The sequence below is a fragment of the Aquila chrysaetos genome, chromosome W (assembly GCF_900496995.4).
Source record: "Aquila chrysaetos chrysaetos chromosome W, bAquChr1.4, whole genome shotgun sequence".
In the NCBI taxonomy this organism is placed as follows: Eukaryota; Metazoa; Chordata; class Aves; order Accipitriformes; family Accipitridae; genus Aquila; species Aquila chrysaetos.
In genome coordinates, this window is record NC_054457.1 from 4,197,904 (window position 1) to 4,221,922 (window position 24,019).

Consider the following 24,019-nt stretch of genomic DNA (forward strand, 5'->3'; position numbering starts at 1 on the left):
ATGCATTAGTAGGTAATTGGATGATTCATACCCTTGTAGTGCACAGTATAAAACCCCTAAAGAAAAATTCCTTGGGTGTGCCCAGTTTGGCTGAGACATCTCATGCACATGAATAAATATTTACCTTTGTAATTCTATACTTTGGGTCCTAGCCTCTCTCCTCAGTCGGCACGGGCCGAATTTGTAACACAGGATATCCATAGCTGATTTTTCTTTCTTATGATGGCCTACACATTTTTTTTCCTATGATGGCGAGGGGGCAGCGGAGAGCCGCTGGCTCCCAATACCTGTTTAGGGAAGCGGTACCACTGCCATAAAGCACTGTGGCCACCTCGCGAGGCAGCACTGGAGCCACCGCGGTGGGCGGGCGGATGGGAGGGGAAAGGTGGATGTTCACCGCCCCAGGGCCTAGTGGCCTGCGTTTGGAGAAGGGCCAACAGACAGCCATCTGCGAACGAGCCCACACCATCCTCCACTACGACCGCCGACGGAGCGCCGGGAGGCGGCAGTGGAGGAGGAGCGACAGCAGCTACGAGCACGCCTGCGCGCTAGCGAGTAGTGGTTGACTGGGTGGTGGATTGCTTCCTGCGCTCCTGTCGCAGTTCGGAATTTGCAGTGCGCCTGCGCGTTGGTGGAGGGAAGGAGGGCGGTGTCCGGCCTTGTGTTTTGAACGTCTCGATGGGGGTAGCTCACTATTTGGCAGGAAGGTAAGGAGGCCTCTATCCTGGCGGTGGAGCTCGCGTACGGAGAGAGGGATCCAAATGTGGCAGAGGCGAACAGGAGGCAGCAGTGGTGACGGTGGAGTGGGACAAACGAGACAAGGGGAGCAGCTGTCCCTATTGCTGCTACAGAGAGTCTGAGTGGCCTAGTGAGACAGAAGGACTGCTGTGGTTGCAGCGCTAACGCTCCTAGGCCGTCCTCCTGGCGTTCCCAGGCGCCCCCCCCCCCAGCAGGTGAGTAGCGAATGCGGGGGGGGGGGGGGGGGGGGCGGGAAAGCGCAGCCTGTCGCGCCGCCCTCGGCCTAGCCTAGCTTAGCCTAGCCTAGTACCGCGCAGAGCCGGAGGGAGCCGCTGCTCCTAGCTTTCCCTCCCCTCCCCTGAGGCTGACATTATTTATATACTTGCGGTGTTCTGTCTCTGTTACCCTTTCTTCTTCACTGCCCGCCTCAGCGGCCCGCCCGGAAGCCGCGGGAGGCGGGCGAGAGTGGGGGCCCTCAGGCTCGTGTTGCCGTTTCTATCTTCCCTTCCCACGTAGCGCCCCGGCTCCTTGGCAACCCCCACTCTTCCGGGCTCTGGGGGACTGCTGCCTTCCTTTGGCACGGCCCCTCTCGGTGTCTACCACACTTACTCACCCCCCCCCCCCCCCCGTTCCTTGCTGGAGGGGAGGGGTCGCAGCTTCACATCCCCCCTTCCTCTTTGTGGAGCTATTGTACTGTGGGCTGGGGCCCGCTGTGGGGCTCCCGGCAGATAAGCCTCTGTCGATAGTGCACGTTGGGGGAGGCATGCCTCTGCTCTGTCATCCGTCCGCTTCCCCCCACGAGAAAATGGGGCGAAGGGGGTGTGAGGGTGGTGGCGGGGCTCGGCCGCGCCGCAGTAGCGAAAGGCTGGAGCTGGGAGAGTTGCTAACGCGCCGGGCTGGGAGCACTGGTTTGCACACGCCACTGCCGCTGTCTGGGACACCCAGAGAGAGAGTGAGTGTGTGTGTGTGTGTGTATGCGCGCGCTTTGCTCGCGCTTTGCTGGGTTCCTTTGTCTGCTGCTGCCGCCGCCGCTTTCCCCTCCTCCCTCGATTCCTTCTTTCTCCTCCCTCCTCTCCTTTCTTTCCCCCTCCCTTCTTTCCCCTCTCTCCCAGACTCAAAACGCTGCTGCAGCTGCAGGTTTGTAAATACTGGACCAACACACACAACATGGCTGACGCTCGCCCTGCTCCTTCACCAGGCTCTCCTCTTTCTCCCTCTGTCTCCGCCGCTTAGCCTCTCCTCCATTTAGGCTTTTGTTTCTTCCCCTTCATCTCCCATTTAAAAAAAAAAAAAAAAAGGAAAAACAATTCACCCTCCTTATTGCGCACATGGCGGGATTTCAAGGGTAAGGATCCTCACTTTGGAGGCTTTCTCCTTTCGTTTTGCTGTTTACAACAAAATGAAACCTAAAATCAGAGGGGGGTTTGGGAACCTAGCAAGGCCTGGAGGGAGGGGGAGAATTGGCTGAGCCCTGCTGAGAGAGGCTTGATTGGAATGCGCATATCTCTTTGGGGGAGGGGGCTGGTGCACCAAAGTGCTGGCGGGGATGAAATACTGTATTATGCTTGCGAAATAATCTAGTGACGTTTCTTTCATTTTAGGATCTAGTTCAGTATAAGGTATCAACTCGGCACAGTCTTATTAAAAAGACCTGAACTAGTTATGTTGGAATAGGCATTGTGTAGTGAAAAGCCATAGTATAGGTTTTTGGGGGTTTCTTGGCGTTCTCTGTATCTCCTTGTCAGTATCTTAAATAGCTCACAGATCACAGGATATAAAACTGGAATTAAAACTTGCCTGGTCTCTTTGTGTTGCTAGTTTTCTGTCACAGATTAATTTGCCCTTGTGATGAAGTGGTTGTTTTGTTGTTGTTGTTAAAAGGAGCACTTTTTCTTAAAAAAGAAAAGGTATGGCATCGTGAACTGAAGTGCGATACTGAACTGCAAGACAGCATATTTCTGACCTTTCCTAACACAACACAAATGTTCAGTTCAGCACCTCCCAACCTCAGTTATTCAGAGTACCCCCTTCTGGCTTCGATGAAAATAGCTTATACTTTATTGCCTTTTTTTTTTTTAATGACATAAAGCCAAAATAACATTTTAATTTCTTGGACATATCTAAAATGATCTGCTGGGGAACAGCATATCTAGGTTTTAATTTAAGGATGAATGCTCAAGGTGCAAAGGATGTGATGCTTTCTAAACATATGTGTTACTGTAACTCATAGTAAACGTTTCACTTTTCAAAGATTATATTTAAAACCACAGTCTTTATTCAAAGCATGTACACATTGATAGCCATAACTTCTATCAGAGCAGTGCCCTAAAGTAATGTCCTAACTCTTTTCTTTGGTTACTTTGCTTTGGAAGCTTCTAGTGGAGAAGCACTGGCATAGCATAATCAGTTTTTATTGAGGTAGAAGTAGTTACTGCATTTTAATGCTAGAATTAAGTATCATATATTAATAATTTCTTTAATCTATGTTTGTCTTTTTCTCCCACTTTTTCCATCCCTATTAACAAGTGTTGATTAACTGGAGGAGAAAATAAATTATAGTATTGAGTTTACCACAATGTAAAACTTGAGTGGAGTCATCCAAGTTGCATTTTGGAATGTGTATTCATGTCATGGCTCCCAAGCCAACTGTAATACTAGATGCAGAAGTGAGCAAAACTCTGTAACTTGATACATCAGTGGATTTGTGCAGCACTCTGTTACTCTTAACTTCTGTTAACTAATTAACAACTTTGTTAAATAATTTGTATTTTATCTATGAACAGTGAAAAATGGGCCTGGGATCACTAAAGTAATTTTCAAGTAATGCTGAAATAATTTAATTTAATAATATACAGTACTTATTATTGTTTTCACCATGTGACAGTGGTTGGATTTAACTTTCTGTCTTAATCTAAAATGTGAATTTGGTGATGGCATGCTGGAGGTGAATCGATTTGGCTATCGGAGAGGCTGAGGAGAATGTTTCTACAATTGGAGATTGCCTTTTTATATTTGTGTAATGTAGGTTGTAAAACTGCTGTAAATCCATGTTATGTGAGGTCTTGTTTGACTTGCTTGCTTGGAAACTTTATAGTATGTATTTCAGCAGATTGTGGAACCATTACAGATTGTTGTCATTAACTGTGGTGACTATATTAGATTTAAATGTTACCTAATTGCATTCTAGTATTTGCAGTTATTGCAAGGTGGTTGAGATGTGTTGTTAAATTATCTTTTATGATGGGATTTTCTTGGAGATCTATCTGTAAAATAAGAGTTACTGACAGTATACTGTAAACATTTACAGGTAGTTTTTTATAGTCTTTTTTGCTAAGATTAGCTTTTAGTGTGTCTTTTTTTTTTTTTTTTTTGTTATTGTTGAATGCTCTTATGTGCTATTCAAGGTCTGCACCTCCAAATAGTGTTGAGAGTAGATCTTAATTTTAAGAGTAGCTCTATGGATTTTAACAATACTTAACGTGCAGATGAGCTGCTGAACTTTAGACCTTCAATTGCAGGTGGTAGTTTGAACAGAGGAGAACTTTATCTCTTTGTTTACCAATAATATTCCAGTTGTTTTTATATGGATGACTTAGAGTAGCCATTTATAGCAAGAACATTTTTATCATTGTGACCAATTGTTGAGTCCACTTGCCATCTTTGAAGTAATCTCTTTATTTTCACTGTCACTTTTTCTGGCATAGCTGTATGCAGATCCTATTCTTTGACCACATTGTAGCTGATAGTCCCATTGTACTAATAGTGCCAGCTACTTCAATTGAAGTGCCTTGGATTCAATCCCTGCATTTTCATTTCCTGGGAGTGATCAGTGGTGTGTGGTAACCTGGCTAGTCTTAATGTTCCTTTTTTGAGGTTTTGGTTGGTTTGATTTAGTGTCAGAGTTCTGGGGAGCCTATCTGTCTGCTTAAGTTTAAGACTGCTTGTATCTGCAAGTTTAGAAATGCTTTAGGATGAAAGTGCTCCAATAAAATGTGTTGCTATGTTTAAGGTCACTAGTCGATCTCTCATCCTTTTGTTTTCAGAATCTTCCTAGTGGTTCAGAGGTAGTCCTGAATCCCAAATTCCCTATGTAACTTTGGGTGTAGCCTATTAAGATGACAATTCTCTCTGAATGTGTACCTCAAAGGCTTTTTAATTCTATCCACTGTATTGCTTGGTGGGTTTTTTGTTTTCCCCAGATTACTATTAGGTCAGAACAAGTAATGAATATAGGGAACGTGGGTAGCTATTCTGTTTTAAGATTGCTATGCTGACTAGGTTGTAAAGTATAACGTTACCTAGCAAACTGATGTCTACCACTGGTGCTGCTGCTTAAGATGATATTACTTTGCCCAGATGTTGTCGGTCACTTGTAAAATGAAGAAGTAAGCTTGACTTTGTCAGTAATGTTCATTGACTTGTTCTAAAGCATACTAAGCTGCCATTATGCTGATTTCTGTAAAAAGACTTCACCTATCTACACCTTAACTTGACCTCCCCTTTCAAAAAATATAAATGACTTTTTTTGAACCTGTATTAATCACATTTAAATGTAAAAATGAACTTTACTAGATCATGACCTCTTACCTAAGAAGCACAACTGAAAGACATATCAGACATCAGACTTCTGGTCTGGTATGTGTTAAGATCAAATAACTATTTCTGTTGCAAAAATTATTTTCCTAGTTTAGTATGTATTTTCTTAATGAAAAATTCTTCCCTAGTGTGTTCAAAAAAGGTAGCTTAACTCCACTGTATAATTTCATGCTTCCTGTTGAGATTTGTAAATCTGGAAGTTCCCAGCAGCATAGAAGAAAGCATGTTCTGGAATAGTTCCCTTGTGACATTTTGTATTTGGCATAATTGGCAAGGTTGAGGGGGGTGGGGCTGCAGGGGTGACCTCTGTGGGAGAAAGTTGTTGACTGCCCTGTACTGGTTACAGTTGGTTCCAGCCAGCTCAGCAACAACCCCATTGCAGGCCAAAGATGGGCCAATTGGCAAACTTTGTGGCGCCTCTGTGAAAACAAAACTAAGAAAGGGTGGTAAATACTGGAAAAAAAGGAAGAAAAGAAATAACACCAGAGCAGAGGAAAGAGGAGACAGAAGACAATGCTGGAACAGGAGGAGAGCAGGAGCTTGACTGGTAGCCTGAGCAGGGGCTGAGAGGTCTGACTCTAAAGGGACTGCTACCAGTAGAGGAACCAGCACGCACTGACCCCAATTTCATGCCCCGCCTGTTGCCCCATCTAAAAGACTGGTTTATGTGTGGTGATGGGATTGGAGAACAAACAGGGGGAAGGAGAGGTTTTGCAGGGGCAAGGGATGAAGAAGTGGATTGAAAACTGGCTGAATGGCTGGGCCCAGAAGGTGGTGATCAGTGGCACAAAGTCTAGTTGGAGGCCAGTAACTAGTGGTGTACCCCAGGGGTCAATACTGGGTCCAGTCCTCTTCAACGTCTTCATTAATGACCTGGATGATGGGGCACAGCATATGTTATGGATGCACGCACAACCAAATCCAACAGGTGTTAAAACTCAGATTTATTCTTCAGTAAAAAGTTACTTAGAAGTCCATTAACATTTTATAAAACCACAGGCTCAATGATGTAAAGAGAATTAATACTACACAGCTGACTTAAGGATTCTTAAGATTTAAAAAATGATGGCTCCAAAACGCGCGTATTGCTCACCTAAAAGCTGAGGGCTCTCTCCCTCGAGGAGTTACCTCGGGTGGTGCCCTGACCCGAGGGGGAGTCCCCGACTGCAGACCTGCTGCTCCGAGGAGGACTGCCAACATGTCCTCCGGCGGGACCCCGTTTATACCCCTGTCAAATCTGACCTGTGGTCATTTAATTCTATTGGCTAGGAGGGTCACCTCGGTGTACCTGGCGTAACTCGATTGGCCAGTTCAAATTTCAACCTGTGGCCTCTAGGGTTTAGTTTTTTTTTCCCCTTCTCCATTCCTGGAGAAGTTTTGTTTCCTGTTCACAGGGGGTAGGGGTGGGGGGGAGTGTACTGCCACACAATCCACCCTGTGACCACAGTCATGATTTGACTGGTTTCTTTGGAGTGGTGGTACAGTCACCTCTTGCCTCCAAAGTTAAAAGGGAGCGTAGTCTGATGAATTTGATGCTCATTGTGGGCCATCATTCCCTTCTGGTCTAGAATTAAAGTGGAATATTGAACACAGGAATATCCAGCACATGAACAGGTTTTCAGGGAGTAAACTTAACTGTTTTGGGCCCACAGGAATGTGTATATAAGGCTCTTTATCAGCAGACCATTGGCAAGTATTCACCATGTGGATTGGGCAGCCTGAACCCCAAACCGCAGCTTCTAGTTTTTTAGCCCATCCAGTTCCTCTTGCAGTGATGCGAAAGGATTCTATTTCTCTTCCCGAGGCGGTGGGGTTGCTGGCACTTCCCTTTGGTCTCTAGTTTTCCCCTCCAGCAATTCCACCAGCTTCCAGATGTTGACAGCGGACTCCCCGTGCAATATAGCTTGGGGTGCCCCCAGTGCCTTCTGCCAGAGATCATTTCTTCCGGGATCATAGTTCCGATCTGGCCACCCCAGAGATCGAGACCGCTGGGGGCGGGGTTTACAACTGGCTGGCGGACCTTCCTGCTGCCCTCCCTGCCACCGCTCGGCTCCGCCCATCCCATCTCGTGCCTGTGAACTACTATGCTGTGCAGTACTTCCCCCCAAGTCATCACATGCACGGGTGGCCTGAGAAGGAAGGAGTGCCCTTCCTCAGTAACTCCTCAGCAACTCCTCAGCAAGGGAGGAGTGACTGATACACCAGAGGGTCGTGCTGCCACCCAGAGGGGCCTGGACAGGCTGGAGAAATGGGCTGACAGGAACCTCATGCAGTTCAACAACGGGAAGTGCTAAGTCCTGCCCCTGGGGAGGAATAACCCCATTTTTTGTTCAAGAATAGCATTGTTAAGGAATGTCTGTGCATATATAAATAGAAGTGTCCTATTCAGTAATTTTCATCTTCATGGAAGTATATTTGTGTTTGGTGACAGTGCTATAGAGCCCTGGAAAGACTGTAATCACAAGATCCTCATAGAGAAGACAATGAAGTATGGGCTGGATGAGCAGACAGTGAGGTGGATTGAAAACTGGCTGAATGGCAGGGCCCAGAAGGTGGTGATCAGTGGCACAAAGTCTAGTTGGAGACCGGTAACTAGTGGTGTACCCCACTATTTGCCCCAATACTGGGTCTGATCCTGTTCAACATCTTCATTAATGATCTGGATGATGGGGGAGAGTGTACCCTCAGCAAGTTTGCAGATGACACAAAACTGGGAGGAGTGGCTGATACACCAGAGGGTCGTGCTGCCACCCAGAGGGGCCTGGACAGGCTGGAGAAACGGGCTGACAGGAACTTCATGCAGTTCAACAAGGGGAAGTGCCAAGTCCTGCACCAGTACATGATGGGGACAAACCAGCTGGAAAGCAGCTTTGCAGAAAAGGACCTGGGGGTCCTGGTGGACACTAGATTGAACATGAGCCAGCAATGTGCCCTTGTGGCAAAGGCGGCTAATGGTATCCTGGGCTGCATTAAGCAAAGCATTGCTAGCAGGTCAAGGGAGGTGATCCTTCCCTTATATTCCGCACTGGTGAGGCCACACCTGGAGTCCTGTGTCTAGTTCTGGGCTCCACAGTACAAGAGACATGGACATACTGGAGAGAGTCCAGTGAAGGGCCACAAAGATGATTAAGGGACTAGAGCATCTCGCATCTGAGGAAAGGCTGAGAGAGCTGGGGATGTTTAGCGTAGAGAAGAGAAGGCTCAGGGAGGATCTTATTAATGTATATAAATACCTGAAGAGAGGCTGTAACAAAGACAGAGCCAGGCTCTTTGCAGTGGTGCCCAGTGACAGGACAAGAGGCAATGGGCACACAGTGAAACACAGGAGGTTCTGTCTGAACATTAGGAAACACTTTTTTACTGTGAGGGTGACCGAGCACTGGAACAGGTTGCTCAGAGAGTTGGTGGAGTTTCCCTCCTTGGAGATACTCAAAATCCATCTGGACATAGTACTGGGCAACTGGCTCTAGGTGGTCTTGTTTGAGTAGGACCTCCAGAGGTCCCTTCCAACCTTAACCATTCTCTGATTTTGAGATTTCTGAGAGAGAGTGAGTGTGTTTTTTTGTTTGGTTCAGTAACAGAACTGGTAATTAGAAGTGTTTAATTGACAATAAATTAAATTGGTTGAAATTCCCCAAAAATAAGTAAACTTTTTTTGCCCACAACACATTTATGTTAAGTTTTCATGCTATCCTTTCTCAAATGCTGTGTCAAATGTAATGTCTACTAAAATTCAGTACAGTGCTTAGGCCTCTGGTATGCTTAGATAACTACCTATCATACTGATGAGCATATTGTCTGTTCTTCTGTATGTCTGTAACTTATCTTTGGTCTTCAACTTGAGTAGTAAAATGTTCGGAGAGTAAACTGTCTTTTTTAATTTTCTAGGAATGATAGAAATAATGAAGATAAGGCTTGGAGGTTGTCTAACTCATCTTGTACTCAAAAGACAGTCAACTCCTGTTGTGGTTTAACCCTAGCCAGCAACTAAGCACCACGCAGCTGCTCACTCACTCCACCCCGCCCAGTTTATATACTAGACATGATGTCACATGGTATGGAATACCCCGTTGGCCACTTTGGGTCGGCTGCCCTGGCTGTGTCCCCTCCCAACTTCTTGTGCCCCTCCAGCCTTCTTGCTGGCTGGGCATGAGAAGCTGAAAAATCCTTGACTTGAGACTAAACATTACTTGGCAACAACTGAAAACATCAGTGTGTTATCAACATTCTTCTCATACCTAACTCAAACCATAGCACTATACCAGCTCTTAGGAAGACAATTAACTCTATCCCAGCTGAAACCAGGACAGTATCCACCCCTTCTTCTATACCATTAATGTCATGCTCAGTTCCCATACTTTCCATTACATACTGGTCAATCATCATCACCTTTTCTGTCCTTTGAGAGATAGATAGATATATATATATGTATACACACACACAGATATCATTCCCTAGTTTATGGGTCATGTTCATAAAATGTTCGTTGAGTTCGTTTAGTCCCCGCCTCTGGGCTCCATCTGTCATACCAGTCTTTCTGGGCAGGAGGGATGGTGCAAAGTCCTTTCAGTTGGCAGAGCAGGATTGGGCTTCAGTGCGGTGTGACGAGCAGGTGACATTGGACGCAGCAGGAGGATGGTGTGCACTGTTGGATTGTTGCATGCTGGAGTCAGTTCTGGTTCCATCACTACTGCGCTTCGCTCAGTTTTATCACAGTTCATTCTTGCTTGATCTAAGTGATTCTTACTGTAGTACTATGGATATAGCATATAACAATTATAGTAATGATAACATACAGTAGCAGGGTTATATAGCAACTAATATCATACAGTTTCATTCATTGGCTAGTCTCACCTAAAATCAAATCCCCTTGAGGCACACATTGGACTTCCCCATCTTTTCGCATCACCCACCAAGTGCACCCAGGCCCTTGAGCAAAAGCAATCCCACGAATGGGTTTACCTTTGCCTTAGGCAGGAGTAACCCAGACTGTCTTCCCTAAAATATTTTTGATGTGCACTACAGGGACTTTATCCCCTTCTACAGTACGTAAAAGTTCTGACTGGGCAGGGCTACCTTGACTGGCAGATCCTCTGGTGTTGACTAACCAGGTGGCTTTTGCTAAATGTGTATCCCAATGTTTGAAGGTTCCACCCCCCATTGCTCTCAATGTAGTCTTTAACAGTCCACTGTATCGTTCAATTTTCCCAGAGGCAGGTGCATGATAGGGGATGTGATACACCCACTCAGTGCCATGCTCTTTGGCCCAGGTGTCTATGAGGTTGTTTCGGAAATGAGTCCCGTTGTCTGACTCTTTCTGGGGTGCCATGTCGCCACAAGACCTCCTTTTCAAGGCCCAGGATAGTGTTCTGGGCAGTGGCATGGGGCACATGATATGTTTCTAGCCATCTGGTGGTTGCTTCCACCATTGTAAGCACATGGTGCTTGCCTTGGCGAGTTTGTGGGAGTGTGATATAGTCAATCTGCCAAGCTTCCCCATGTTTATATTTCAGCCATCGCCCTCCATACCACAGGGGCTTTAACAACTTGGCTTGCTTAATTGCAGCACATGTTTCACATTCATGGATAACCCGTGCAATAGTGTCCATGGTCAAGTCCACCCCTCGATCGCGAGCCCACCTATATGTTGCATCTCTTCCCTGATGGCCTGAGGTGTCATGGGCCCACAGAGCCATAAATAGTTCACCCTTATGTTGCCAGTCCAGGTCCACCTGAGCCACTTCAATCTTGGCAGCCTGATCCACCTGTTGGTTGTTTTGATGTTCTTCAGTGTCCTGACTCTTGGGTACGTGAGCATCTACATGACGCACTTTCACAACCTGATTCTCTAGCTGGGACGCAATATCTTGCCACAGTGCAGCAGCCCAAATGGGTTTACCTCTGCGCTGCCACTTGCTCTGCTTCCATTGCTGTAACCACCCCCACAGGGCATTTGCCACCATCCATGAAGAGCGCTGGCCACTTTTCTCTTTCAGCAATGTCTAACGCTAGCTGGATGGCTTTCACCTCTGCAAACTGACTCGATTCACCTTCTTCAGCAGTTTCTGCGACTTCTTGTATAGGACTCCATACAGCAGCCTTCCCCTTCTGATGCTTTCCCACAATGCGACAGGATCCGTCAGTGAACAGGGCATATTTCTTCTCGTTTTCTGGCAGTTTATTATACAGCGGGGCCTCTTCAGCACGCATCACCTCCTCCTCTGGCGACATTCCAAAATCTTTGCCTTCTGGCCAGTCCGTGATCACTTCTAAAATTCCTGTGTGACTGGGGTTTCTTATGCGAGCCCACTGTGTGATCAGTGCAACCCACTTACTCCACGTGGCATCAGTTGCATGATGTGTGGAGGAGCCCCTCCCTTTGAACATCCAGCCCAGCACTGGCAGTCGGGGTGCTAAGAGGAGCTGTGTTTCAGTACCAACCACTTCTGAGGCAGCTCGAACTCTTTCACATGCTGCCAATCAATATCTCTTTTTCAGTTGGAGTATAGCGAGCCTCAGATCCTCGATATCCTCGACTCCAAAACCCCAGGGGTCGGCCTCGGGTCTCCCCAGGTGCTTTCTGCCAGAGATTCCAAGTAGGGCTATTTTTTGCCCAGCTGTAGTATAGAGCACATTTTTAACATCTTGTCCTGCCTGGACTGGTCCAAGGGCTACTGCATGAACAATCTCCCGTTTAATTTGTTCAAAGGCTTGTTGTTGCTCAGGGCCCCATCTAAAATCATTCTTCTTCCGGGTCACTTGATAGAGAGGCCTTACAATCAGACTGTAATTTGGAATATGCATTCTCCAAAAACTCATGACACCTAAGAAGGCCTGTGTTTCCTTTTTATTAGTCGGTGGAGACATAGCTGCTCTTTTGTTGACCACGTCCATTGGGATCTGACGACGTCCATCTTGCCATTTTATTCCTAAAAACTGGATCTCCTGTGCAGGTCTCTTGACCTTACTTTCTTTTATGGCAAAACCGGCTTTCAGAAGGATTTGGATTATTTTCTTCCCTTTCTCAAAAACTTCTTCTGTCATGTTGCCCCATACGATGATGTCATCAATGTATTGCAGGTGTTCTGGAGCTTCACCTTTTTCCAGTGCAGTCTGCATTAGTCCATGGTAAATGGTGGGGCTGTGTTTCCACCCCTGGGGCAGTTGATTCCAGGTGTACTGGATGTCCCTCCAAGTGAAAGCAAATTGTGGATGACACTCTGCTGCCAGAGGGATTGAGAAAAACGCATTAACAATGTCATTTGTGGCATACCACTTGGCTGCCTTTGACTCTAGTTCGTATTGAAGTTCTAGCATATCTGGAACGGCAGCACTCAGCGGTGGTGTAACTTCATTCAGGCCATGATAGTCAACTGTTAGTCTCTACTCCCCATTAGACTTTTGCACTGGCCATATGGGACTATTAAAGGGTGAGCGAGTTTTGCTGATCACTCCTTGGCTCTCCAGTTGATGAATCAACTTGTGGATGGGAATCAGAGAGTCTCGGTTGGTGCGATATTGCTGCCGGTACACCATCGTGGTAGCAATTGGCACTCATTCTTCAATCCTCAGCAACCCCACAACCGAAGGGTCTTGAGAGAGACCAGGCAGGGTAGACAGCTGTTCAGTGCCCTCCGTCTCCAAGGCAGCTATACCAAAAGCCCATCGATACCCCTTTGGGTCCTTAAAATACCCTCTTCTGAGATAGTCTATGCCAAGGATACACGGAGCCTCTGGACCAGTCACAATGGGGTGTTTCTGCCAGTCATTCCCAGTTAGGCTTACTTCAGCTTCCAATACAGTTAACTCTTGGGATCCCCCTGTCACACCAGAAATACAGATGAGTTCTGCCCCTTTATAACTTGATGGCATTAGAGTACACTGTGCGCCGGTGTCTACTAGAGCCTTGTACTCCTGTGGGTCTAACGTGCCAGGCCATCGAATCCACACAGTCCAATAGACCCGGTTATCCCTTTCCTCCACCTGGCTGGAGGCAGGGCCCTTCTAATTCTGGCCAGAGTATCCAGTACCCACTTCTTGTAAAATTGACTCAGAAGTCCCTTCAAGAGGATCAGAAGTAAGATCAGCCCTTCTACTTTGTTTGGCAACTGGAGCAGCATTTTTCCTGGGAGAATCCCCTTTTGTGGTGGTTTTTCCTCGCAACTCACGTACCCGTGCATTTAGGACCGAGGTAGGTTTTCCATCCCGTTTCCTCATGTTCTCTCCATGATCACATAAGTAAAACCTCAGGGCACCTCGTGGTGTGTACCTTCTATATTCTCTCTCTTGGGCAGAGGAGCGCTCACTCCTAATAGCTGAGACATTGGTCCTTACAGGTGGGGAGTAGGGCATATCGTCTTTGATTTGCTGGACGTCCTCGGACAGCTTCTCCACATCTGAAATGCAGGCTTGTCGGGAGGAGGAGAGATTTTCTTTGTATTGCCAGAGTTGGCGAGCCACTTCATCCACTGTTGGTGCCTCTTCGTCTTTCCAGGTCATTATCGCCAGTGAGTTGGCATAGGATGATGGTGCACTCCATACAAACTTCTGCCACGTGTTGTGTGCATGGGACTTCATCTGGATCTTTGGGTAATTGTGGGTTGTCCGGGTCATGATGTATCGTCTCTAGCACGGCTAATTCCCTCAGATATTGGATACCTCTTTCCATGGTGGTCCACTTGCTTGACTGACATATAACATCTTCCTTGAAGGGGTACCTTTCCTTCATGCTTGACAGGAGTCACCTCCAGAGGCTGAGGGCTTGTGTCCCTTTTCCAATTGCCTTGTCAATGCCACCTTCCCTGGCAAGCGATCCCAGCTGCTTGGCTTCCCTACTTTCCAATTCCAGGCTACTAGCCCCATTGTCCCAGCATTGGAGCAGCCAGGTGATAATGTGCTCACCTATACAGCAGCTGAAATCTTTTCACATATCCCACAGCTCACTCAAGGATAGGGATCGGGTGATTACCTCTGGTTCTGCCTCTTCCTCCTTTTCCCATGATGACCCTGGTTCATCTCCATCCTTCGCTAAGCGAACTGATTTTTTTTGTATATTTCTTCTTCTGTATGGGGGCAACTGATACTGGTGGGGGTTGGTTCGCTGGTTCAGTTACAGTGCCTGTCGCTGGGGTTGGAGTGGCCACAGTGCCTGTCACTTTGTTATTAGATCCAGGGTCCTTCTCTTCCCCTTGAGGGTATTGAGTAGTGTTGAACAGGGCTCAGTAGTCGTGGGACAGGCCCCAGCATATTGCAGTGATTTGTGTCTCCCTGGAATTGTCGTGGTGACAGCATACTTTTTCCATATGTTCTACTAGTTTTTCAGGATTCTGCACTTATTCAAGGGTGAAGTTCCAAAACACTGGAGGTGCCCACCACCCTAGGTACTTGCCCGTACTACCCTACACACCCTGCCATTCATAATTATCCATCCTTGGGGCAGATCTCTGGGTGATCTTCAATAGTTATTTAACCCTAAACAAGACCTGAACCACATTCAGGAACATGCTAGTTCCTAGGAATAGGACCATGCTGGTTTCAGCATCCCAAGGATATTCACATTTTTCAAAATTCTCAAACGCCTTTTAACTAGAGTGGAGGAGAAGGGAAAGGGGAAGAAAGGTACCCCACCCATAGATTGTGTCTCCAAGGAGGAAAGGTCAAGGGTGTAATTATTAAGTTTCCCACAGATGGCTCCCGAAGTATAGAGGTGATGACAATGTTGAGTGTAAATACCAGATTAGTCCCACAACCAATAATTTTATCATACCATAAGCCAGTATTACACAATACATCAAAGCGAAAACCTTAATCCACCCCCCACGGATGATAAGCAGCAGCCCAGGGACTACATACAGCAAGTGAGGTGATACATAACAGATTTCTAAAATGAGCGCCACAACTCTTAAGCTCACAAATCAACATAGCGACCAGCGACTCTTAGACCAATATAATGAATGCTTGTAACAAATTTGTTTTAACAACCTCTAGTCAGGTCTGTCATTATCTCAACCCTTTGTGCCCCACGTTGGGTGCCAAAACAGACTGTCATGGTTTAACCCCAGCCAGCAAATAAGCACCATGCAGCTGCTTGCTCACTTCCCCCCCCCCCCCATTTTATATACTAGACATGATGTCAAATAGTATGGAATAGCCAGTTTGGGTTAGCTGCCCTGGCTGTGTCCCCTCCCAACTTCTTGTGCCCCTCCAGCCTTCTTGCTGGCTGGGCATGAGAAGCTGAAAAATCCTTGACTTGAGACTAAACATTACTTGGCAACAACTGAAAACATCAGTGTGTTATCAACATTCTTCTCATACTGAACCCAAAACATAGCACTATACCAGCTACTAGGAAGACAATTAACTTTATCCCAGCCGAAACTGGGACAGCTACATATGTATGATTCTGGATGGTTGTTTACCCATCCTGTTCCTTAATCATGTATTTTGGGCAGTCAGAAGATCTTTGTTGTAATGTTAAAAGAAGACACAAGGTTTCGTTAATGGTTGGTTTACCATCAGTGGAACTGCAGTTATAAGAGATCTGATCTGTCAAAATATACGCTGAGAGTAGTATCTTCAAAAAACAGCTTAACAGAAAATTCTTTTTCTTGTGTGGTGCAAATACTTTTTGAAAATCTGACTCTTCAATGCTTTTAGAGTTAGGGAGTACGCAGGTCTTTGACATATTTGGAAACTGGAGACCATTGGGTACTTATGCTTGACATCTTGTGAGTAGGAGGAGCATTCACAAAGGCTGCCCTCAGATCCCAGAGGGTCCTCGTTCTACTGAGGAATAGCTTTTTCTAGAAGTGAATCAAGATAGAAATCTCTCTTGGTCCATTGACTGCTGAGGGTACCTCAGGTGACTACTGTCTTTCATTTGTTTGTTTGTTATTAGCATTTGTGAATTACATCTCTCTTGATCTTCTGCCTCCCCCGCATTTTATCAGTATAAACATACTTTACTGTTAGGTGTCAGCCATAAGACAGAGGGCAAGCAACCTCTATTCTGGCTTATGTGCTGTCCTAACAGTTCACTTGTTTAAAGTTGAGGGGTGGGATTCGCTCCTGCCCTCAGTTACTGCAGTGTTGGCTTGTATAGAGAGGATGATGAGGCAAACATATCTTATTTCATATGACTATAGATATAGCTGTACCAATATTGGATGAAAAGTACATTTTTAAATGGTAATGATTTGGGACAGGATTCTTTGCTGTGAATAAACATCCTAGTTGTCAGTCATGCTGAGGCCTCTAACCACAGTTCTGGGAGACTGTATGTTTGGGTGGGGGTGGAGCAAGTTTAAACATGAAGCAGGGATGTGGTGGGTTGGCCCTGGCTGGCAGCCAAACTCTCACCCAGCTGCTCTTTCATCCCCTCCCCCAGCAGGATGGAGGGAGAAAATAGGAAGAACAGGAGCAAGAAAGCTTGCGGGTCAAGACAGGGAGATCACTTACCATTTAACTGTTGTGGGAAAAACAGACTTAACTTGGGGAATTTAACTTAATTTATTGTTGATTTATATATATATATATATATAAAAAATATAAAATACTGATTCAAGTATTGGGAAACAGAAACAAAACAAACATTAAAAGACTTATGGAGAACACACTTAGGGAAAACACTTTTTCTCCCCCTTTTCCCAGACTCCACTTTGCTCCAAACTCTTCCCCTTGCCCCTTGTTATATCTGCAAGTTACACTCAGTCCCTTCAGTGATGCAGTGTGTGTGGGGGGGTTGTTATGGTCAGCATATAGCAGTTTCTCTCTGCTGCTCATTCCTTCTCACTTTTTCTCTGTTCCAGCATGGGTTCTCTACAGGCTGTAGTCCTTTCAGGAATATCTGCTCTGGCATGGGTCCTCTGCAGACTGCAGTTCCTTCAGGAATATTTGCTCTGCCATGGAGCTCTTTCTGTTCTGACCTTGGTGTTCTCTGTTGTTTTTCACTTTTTTGTTCCCTTCTCCCCTCTCCCTTTGGTGTCTTCTCCCATTTTTAAAATATGTTTTCACAGAGGTGCCACCAGCTTTGCTGATTGGCTCAGCTTTGGCCTGTGGTGGATCTGTTGCTGAGCAGGCTGGAACTGGCTGTGACAGGTACAGGGCAGTCCCTGACCTCTTGCCACATACACCCAATACACCATGAAAGGCAGAGGTGTCTGTTCTTGTGTGTGCTCTGTTTATCTATAGGATAGACTTCCAGAAAGCCTCACCTGCTTATAAGGGGAGGAATACCTTGCTTTCTGACATCCTGACTTATTCCCTTTCTGGTTTTCTTTTTTCTCCCTTTCTCTGCACTTGATTTCAGTAGACTCAATTTTATTTGAAGTACTAGAAGATAACTTAATCTGTCTGCAAATAAGTATGTGTATTTAAAAAAAAAGTTTATTATCAAAGTAAGAAATGAATGCACATTTTCTGTAGGACAAGCAAGGTATGGTAGGAAAAAAAAAGATTCAAAGATGGTCTTCATTCTTAGTCTTGACTTCCTTCTTGCCATAATTTTTCACCTCTGCTAATACAGGACAAGAGGAATTAAATGTTTGAGGCATGCATTTTGCTTGTCTGTAGAGGCAATTCCTCAAAGCCTATTCACAGGCAGTCCTTCTAGTTATATAATCTTTCAAAGTACAATAACATAATAAAATTACCTTCTTTCTCTGCTGAATTATCAAATACTGCTCCAGTTCACAAGGGGAGTATTTTCCCAAGATGCTAGGTATCTTGCATTCTGAAAAAACACTCTAGCAAGAGGGGGAGGGGAGCATTGAATACAGTGTGAATTCTTGAGCTACAGGTTGGTTTTGACAGCTCAGTTAAAAGAAATTCCTTGGCTTAAACCAGTTTTGCTAATTCCTGAGCAAAAACTGTTCATATACTCAAACTCATGCAGGTGTTCTCTGAAAGTACATTTTTCCATAGTCCAGTAAATAACTTTTCACCAAATAACTTGAAACAGTTATTCATCCTCTTAAATACTTCTTTAAGATCTTCTGCTTCTCATTTATTTTCATGGATATGCAAATATGCATTAGTTTCAGAGCCAGTTCTTTGTGCATTTCTCCTCCACTTCTTAAAAAGCACCAGCAGTATCATGTTCTCTGCTTTTTCCTCTCCTTATGGGAAGGGCCATCAGTTTTACAACTTTATTCTCTCCTCCCCCCCCTTTTTTTTAACTTATGCAGCATGTTACTTGTTTTCCACCAAAAATCTGAAAGACCTGTACATAAACAGAAAATAACATATGGTGTTATGATGCTGAGGGGTTTAATCTTTTGTAGGAAAAAAAACCCAACAAACCCACAACAGTATAGTAAGCAGTTTAAGTTCTTCTCATTTGCTCTTGCTGATGATTTCAGTCTTGACTACAATATTTAAATTATCAGTATTACAGGGCTCTGATTTCTTTTCTACAGCTCTACTGCTCTTCTACAAGCAACACTTCACTTTAAAGAACTATTTTTCACTGACCCTTCAAATTTATAAATATAGAGAGAGAGAGTAGTTAGCTGTAGTTAGAGCTCCTAATATAATGCTGAATTTTCTCAGTACCTTGCCATTACTACATTTTATAACTTTGACAGCTAATGCAGCTATTCACTATTTAAAGTTGATAATCTCTTTAGGCTGAGATTTGTATTAACATCATAGGCAGTGAGTGAATATTCTGCTATTGGTCTGGAAATTAAAAAAAAAAAAAAAATCACATTATTGGGTAGTACCCATGGCAAAACTTGCATTTAACAGCAAATGCTTTCACTTAAGTGATTTACTTTCCCAATGTAAACAGCTAGTTGAATGTGTTTACATGAGAACTGCTTTAATCTAAGCTAAAATGACTGATTTCTTAATTGTGCAAAGACAATAAAACTTGCCACTGATTTTAATTCCCTAATCTCCCAGGGAGAACTGATAACTTCTCTGTGCTTTGGGTAGGGGCTTATGATCTTTCTATTGGTGCTGTCGTGCATCACTATGCAAAATGCTAAATGTTTACTCTTTCACTGCTGTCGTAGTTTAACCCCAGCCAGCAACTAAGCACCACGCAGCCGCTCACTCGCTCCCCCCCCACCCAGTGGGATGGGGGAGAAAATCAGGAAAAGAAGTAAAACTCATGCATTGAGATAAGAACGGTTTAATAGAACAGAAAAGAAGAAACTAATAATGATAGTGATAACACTAATAATAATAAAAGAATTGTAATATACAAAACAAGTGATGCACAATGCAATTGCTCACCACTTGCCAACCGATGCCCAGTTAGTTCCCGAGCAGCGATCCCCCCCAGGCCAACTCCCCCCAGTTTATATACTAGACATGATGTCACATGGTATGGAATACCCTGTTGGCCACTTTGGGTCAGCTGCCCTGGCTGTGTCCCCTCCCAACTTCTTGTGCCCCTTCAGCTTTCTCGCTGGCTGGGCTTGAGAAGCTGAAAAATCCTTGACTTGAGACTAAACATTACTTAGCAACAACTGAAAACATCAGTGCTATCAACATTCTTCACATACTGAACTCAAAACATAGCACCATACCAGCTATTAGGAAGACAGTTAACTCTATCCCAGCTGAAACCAGGACAACTGCTAGTAATTTCTAATTAATTTATTTATCCATCTGTGACTGTATCTTGTGACTAGAGGAGGTTTCTTCAGTCCTAATTTACCCAACAACTTTATACTAATTTCTCCCCCCCACCCCCAGTTAGCTGATTTAAGAAAGAGAATTAAGTTTTTTTGCAGTCATCATTTGGGTAGGATAGAGACCCAAGTTAATGCCTGTAATAAGCTCAATACTGTCTGCCATGATTGTGGTTACTGTGGTGTTGATTATGGGAGAAGTTTAGGCATGTGTGTCTCAAATCAATGAATAAATGGATTTATAGAACAGCTTGTCATCTTTTTGGTTGAGTACAGAGCTAATGTTATGTAATTCCTTTTTCTAAACTGGTCCCTCCATTAAATGTTTTGTGGCTTTTTATTCCTTTAACTGTCAAATAGCTTCTTATTTTTCATTATCCTTATTGGCTATTTAGATTAATTTTCAGTCCAATTGTCCTGGTTTCAGCTGGGATAGAGTTAATTTTCTTTCTAGTAGCTGGTATAGTGTTATGTTTTGGGTTTAGTATGAGAAGAATGTTGATAACACACTGATGTTTTCAGTTGTTGCCAAGTAATGTTTAGTCTCAAGTCAAGGATTTTTCAGCTTCTCATGCCCAGCCAGCAAGAAGGCTGGAGGGGCACAAGAAGTTGGGAGGGGACACAGCCAGGGCAGCTGACCCAAAGTGGCCAACGGGGTATTCCATACCATGTGATGTCATCATGCCTAGTATATAAACTGGGGGGAGTTGGCCTGGGGGGGGCAGATCGCTGCTCGGGAACTAACTGGGCATCAGTTGGCGAGTGGTGAGCAACTGCATTGTGCATCACTTGTTTTGTATATTCCAATTCTTTTATTATTTTTATTGTCATTTTATTATTATCATTATCTTCTTTTCTGTTCTGTTAAACCATTCTTATCTCAATGCATGAGTTTTACTTCTTTTCCTGATTTTCTCCCCCATCCCACTGGGTGGGGGGGAAGTGAGTGAGCGGCTGCGTGGTGCTTAGTTGCTGGCTGGGGTTAAACCACGACACCACTCAAATGCTATGAATAATAGCTTGTCATTATAAGAATTTTGAATGCTCATGGATTTTATCTACTTTTAAAATTGGTTGCTGTAGCACAAATCTTAATTATTAATGTATAATACACCATTTTTTTTTGTATCTTCTGACAGACTTCTGGCCTTCTCCTCCAACTTGGTGGACTACAGACAAGACTAAACAATGATTAGTATGATATATATGTGTTTTTTTTTTCTATACCCTAGCTGCAAGTCACTTGAGCGTGTTTACAATTCTCTCCGCCAATCTTCCATTTTTCTCCCACATTCCACCCCTCTTGCTCAAGGGACCACTTCCGCTGGGGCTGGCAAAGCTGGAGGTGTCCGTTTGGGCTTGCGGGGTGTAGGGTAGGGTAATTTACAGGGGCACATAATAAACACATATAGAAAAAATGAATAAACCTATCCCTACAATAACGCTTTGAATCAGGCGTCCCATTCATCCTGTCAGAGAATTAAAGTACTCAGCCAGCCAGGCACCACCAGTAGATTGTTTCATTTGATGCATTAAGTCCTGGAGATGTTGAATGTCATCCTCTATGCTGGCTGATTCATCAGTTATGTTGAAGCAACGAATGCCTTCGAAATCGGAGCAGCGTTTATGGTGTTGAAGGAGGAAATAGTGCACCACCAATTGATTTTGTAACGTTCCTTGGCATACAGTCACCTATTTAGAAAAAATAGCTATGAGAAACACTAATATCAAAATCACTTAGTATAGTATAATTCTGTAATACAGCTACTGGGGTTGGCATGCCAATGAAACACGTTGTCAAAAGTTCTGCAGCTGTTAATCTTCCCTTAATACAAAAGGCAGATGAGTTAATTACAGTAGAGGCCAACCACATCCAAGTATTTACATGTTGATCTCGTGGAAATGTATCTAGGGCATGTACTCGTAGTACAAGACTACAAAGCACAATGAGCCAACCTGTGATGGGGAGGAAAACAGGAGTGTTATCTCCTTCCAGTAATACGTATGCCATTGCTCCAGCTCCTTCAGCTAAGATTACTCCGAATTTGATAACCTGATGTGGGGTAATTGCCCACGCAGATTAGAGAGCTATGGCTTGCGCTTTTTCAGATTGAACTTCAATTCCTTGTTGGGTTTGTGACATGAATAACACCATTCCAATGCTGTCTCCTCTAGATAAGGCACAGGTATTCGTCGAAGATACCTGAAATACAGGAACTCAAGAATCTGATATCAGCAGAGGATGTAGAATAAGAGGAGGAGTTGGGGTGCAGAACCATACGGCATTCTCAGGGGTTATTATATGAATCTTCATGTCTAGGCTAATAGGTTGTGGTCCCACCACGCAATCAATCGGTGTAAACAATTCCATTTCCCCTGTAGTTAATATTTTGGGAGAGATGCCACCTGGAAGAATTTCAATCCTCACCATGTTTTGTACTGGAGGTGTTGTAATACGATCATAGGGTGTTTGATTATGAATATTCCAGCTGTTTAAAAAAAAACAAAACTACTTTAGTAAGATGTGAACTCCAGTGTTGTAAAGTTTTAGTACTGGTTAGCTTTTTTTAATTGTTCCTTCAGCATCCCGTTCATTCTTTCAATCAAGCCGTTAGCTTGGGGATGATAGGCAATGTGGAATATCCAATCTATCCCTAGCCCTTGAGCTCAGTCTTGGACATTATGTCCAGTAAAGTGTGTTCCCTGCTCACTTTGGTGAGGAGGTCCATATTGATAAATGAGTTGTTCTAATGCTTCTGTTGTGTTATGTTGATGTGGTGGGTTGACCCTGGCTGGACACCAGGTGCCCACCAAAGCTGCTCTATCACTCCCCCCTTAGCTGGACAGGGGAGAGAAAATATAACAAAGGGCTCACGGATCGAGATAAGGACAGGGAGAGATCACTCACTAATTACCATCATGGGCAAAACAGACTCGACTTGGGGAAAATTAACTTAATTTATTACCAATCGACCAGAGTAGGTTCATGAGAAATAAAACCAAATCTTAAAACACCTTCTCCCCACCCCTCCCTTCTTCCCGGGCACAGCTTCACTCCCGGATTCTCTACCTACCCCCCCCCCCCCAGCGGTGCAGGGGGATGGGGAATGGGGGTTATGATCAGTTCATCATACATTTTCTCTGCCGCTCCTTCCTCTTCAGGGGCAGGACTCCTCATACTCTTCTCCTGCTCCAGCATTGGGTCCCTCCTACGGGACACAGTCCTCCACAAACTTCTCCAACGTGGGTCCTTCCCACGGGCTGCAGTTCTTCAGGAGCACACTGCTCCAGCATGGGTCCCCTAAGGGATTACAAGTCCTGCCAGAAAACCTACTCCAGTGCAGGCTCCTCTGTCCATGGGTCCGCAGGTCCTGCCAGGAGCCTGCTCCAGCCTGGGCTTCCCACAGGGTCACAGCCTCCTTTGGGCATCCACCTGCTCCAGCGTGGGGTCCTCCATGAGCTGCAGGGGGACAGCCTGCCTCATCATGGTCTTCACCATGGACTGCAGGGGAATCTGCTCTGGTGCCTGGAGCACCTCCTCCCCTTCCTTCTTCGCTGACCTTGGTGTCTGCAGAGTTGTTTCTCTTACATGTTCTCACTCTTCTCTCTGGCTGCAGTTTCTGTGCCGCCGCAACTTTTTTTCCTTCTTAAATATGTTATCACAGAGACGCTACCACTGTTGCTGATTGGCTCAGCCTTGGCCAGCGGCGGATCCGTCTTGGAGCCAGCTGGCATTGGCTCCATTGGACATAGGGGAAGCTTCTAGCAGCTTCTCACAGAAGCCACCCCTGTACCCCCCCCCCCCCCCCCCCCCAAAAAAAAACCTTGCTACACAAACCCAATACAGTTGATTAGCTTATTTGGTGGGTTTAGCAAAAAACAGTCCCGACACTATGGATATAGCAGTGAATACATATTGCTACCCCCTCAACAGGGGCAGGGGGCCCATGTAATCAACCTGCCAGGTATTCAAGGCCCACTGACCCCATTTTATCTTTCCCCATGGCCTATATAATGCCCTTAAATGTAGCTGCGTACAAGTAGTA

The 24,019-nt window shown here is 45.0% G+C and overlaps 1 protein-coding gene across 3 annotated transcripts in view; it reads left to right on the forward strand.

Moving 5' to 3' along the window:
• Positions 1 to 387: 387 nt before the first annotated feature.
• LOC121232788 (spindlin-Z) overlaps positions 388 to 24,019 on the forward strand; it is a 99,591-nt gene continuing 75,959 nt past the window's right edge. For 2 of the 3 annotated variants that reach the window (XM_041121248.1, XM_041121250.1), the window contains exon 1: positions 388 to 953. The gene's annotated coding sequence lies outside the window, so the exon portion shown is untranslated. The remainder of the gene's footprint in view (positions 954 to 24,019) is intronic. The other variant, XM_041121249.1, reaches the window with a different exon arrangement.